The sequence below is a fragment of the Salvelinus sp. IW2-2015 genome, linkage group LG2 (genome assembly GCF_002910315.2).
Source record: "Salvelinus sp. IW2-2015 linkage group LG2, ASM291031v2, whole genome shotgun sequence".
In the NCBI taxonomy this organism is placed as follows: Eukaryota; Metazoa; Chordata; class Actinopteri; order Salmoniformes; family Salmonidae; genus Salvelinus; species Salvelinus sp. IW2-2015.
In genome coordinates, this window is record NC_036839.1 from 39,598,304 (window position 1) to 39,600,741 (window position 2,438).

Genomic DNA, 2,438 nt, shown 5'->3' on the forward strand with positions numbered 1-2,438 from the left:
ACACACACACACACACACACACACACACACACACACACACACACACACACACACACTATAAATGCGGTCTCGTTATACCTCACAGCCCCCCTTAACCTTGTGAAAATTATGTGGTGGAATTAATGAATGTCATTTTCACACATTAGCCACCGCCGTCCACACGTAATGGGCCACCCCACAACAACGTTTAACCAGTGCATCTGTCCTTTGGGCTTGATCATTTGGGCCACAGCAGGAGGTGGTAATTGACTGTGTTCCAATCAGGGCTGTAAATCGGATGGGGTTCCCTCTTCTCCTGACTCTCCTGTCTCTCCTTCCCTCCTTCCCTAATTAGATCACATTAAAGTGCTGTATTCCGAGGGATTCCCAAATGTTCCTCCTTGAGGACACACTTGAGGCCTCAGACGTCTTTTTGAGCTCTTTCTAGATTAACTATTGACAATATAGAAGAGGTTGCCTATATATAGCACATCAATTATAATGACACAGCACAAACAACCAAGCTTCACTATAACTCCTGTTGTTATAATCACCGTAGGGCTATGTTCTCTTCCCTCATTCTCTCTCTTTCTCTCTCTCCCTTTCATCCTCTCCCTCCTGCATTCCCCCCCCCCCCTATCACCCTCCCTCTCGCTAGAAACACGCAGCAGGGGGTTGTGGGTAGAAGGCTTCTCCTGCTGTGAGGGTTGTCTCTGGCTCAGAGAGAGATGAAGGTCGAACACACTTCCAATCAGAACAGGAGGAGGAGGAGGAGAGTGATAGTTCTCTATTTATTTAAAAACAGAAACATTTCAATCTAGTTCTTTCACCCTCTTCTTTCCCCTCCTCTTCCTCCTCATCCTTCTCTTCTTCACTCTTCCTTCTCAAAATGCTATCTATTTGGAAAAAGAGAGACAGAGGAAGAGACAGAGACAGAGACAGAGACAGAGAGAGAGAGAGAGACAGAGAGAGAGAGAGAGAGAGACTGAATACACTGATCATACACCTCTCATTGAAGCCACAGTGGTTCAAGGCATGGAAAAAATGGAAAACTGTCAATCTTTGTTCAAATATAAAAAATTTAAGACTATCATAGTACCAATAATTGCTTCTAATACACCAGATGTATGTCCTTGAACCAATATTTTTTTTATCTAACACAAATAAGGTTAATTTAGTTGCTAATGGCAGCCTGCAGTACCCTGGTCGGCCTTCAATTTGAGTTAGTCAATGAGAGGGGGCAGCACTCAAACTGAGCATGTTATGTCTCCATGAGATTACATCTTAACTGACTTCATTTGGCTTCAATGCGCTATTGAGTCTTCACATAGGAATGAATGGTGTCATGTGATCAATGTCTTTATCTATTAATGTATATAGCCATTGGATTGAACACACCCCTTTCCTTACCCCCAACTTTGACTACTCAGTGACATCACTGTGACATCACTGTCTATGTACACTAAAACTGTGTGTATGAACGAGCTGATGATCTCCACAAACATTACGTCATGAGGGGCCGCTTGTAAGGGTAGAAGAGCTCTGTGGGAAAGAGAGAGACTTTTATTTTTCTCTCAACACACACGCACAAACCTCTCTAAAGGTTTGCTCTAACAAGGGGACAAAGAGTAGGGGCCATCCCCATCCAGCCAAGGAGGTCGCACTAATAGAGAAAACCAACCAAGCCTCTGAAAGGGACGGGAAAAAGAGGAAGAAGAATCCTGCAGTCTCTTAGGATTTACAATAGTGTGTGGGGGGTTTTGCTCCCTCTCTCTCTCTCTCTCTCTCTATTCTTCTTTTTGCACTCTCTCTCGCTCTCTCTCTTCTTGCTTCTCTCTACTCTCTTCTCTCTCCTCTTTGGCTCTCTCTCTCGCCTCCTCTCACTCCCCCCTCTCTCTGCCCTCGTCTCTCTCTCTCTCCTCTCTGTTCTCTTCTCTCTTTCTCTGGTCCTCTCCTCTACTCGCTCTTTCTTCTTCCATCTTTTTCTCTCATCTTGCCATTCTCTCCCTGTCTATCGCTGTAACTCAGGGCTGCAGAGAAGAGGTGCACTATAACTCCAGTCCATGAGGGCAGCAGGAATTGTCCCAGATCCCTGCTCCTCCAACCTTTTCTTCACTCTCTCTCACTTTCCAGGTCCTGTCTTCCCTGGTTTGGTCTTTCACTGTCTGCACTCCCTCCCTCTCCCTCTCTGTTCTGTCTCCACTCTGCACAGTGGCTAGGCTACTCTAGCTGGCAGGCTATTTTCTTTGTAGACTTTAGAAATATGCAAATGCGCGCAGTTGACACTGCAGAAGAAGAGAAAAGAGAAACAACTCTGCATCTAGGTTCCTTGAGCTGCAGCTCTCAAAGACATATAATTTACTTGTTCCTTTCTCTGTACATCCCTCTATCAAAGGAGTGGTGCAAGAGCTTACCGATAGAAGAAGTGAGAGGGAGAGAAAAGATCAGGCTCAAAGGAT

At 45.2% G+C, this 2,438-nt stretch overlaps 1 long non-coding RNA gene across 1 annotated transcript in view; it reads right to left on the reverse strand.

The window, feature by feature from the left end:
* Positions 1-752: 752 nt before the first annotated feature.
* Positions 753-2,438, reverse strand: part of LOC111979793 (uncharacterized) — an 8,670-nt gene continuing 6,984 nt past the window's right edge. Inside the window, exon 2 of the long non-coding RNA XR_002879370.2 lies at positions 753-875. This is a non-coding gene — a long non-coding RNA (uncharacterized lncRNA). The remainder of the gene's footprint in view (positions 876-2,438) is intronic.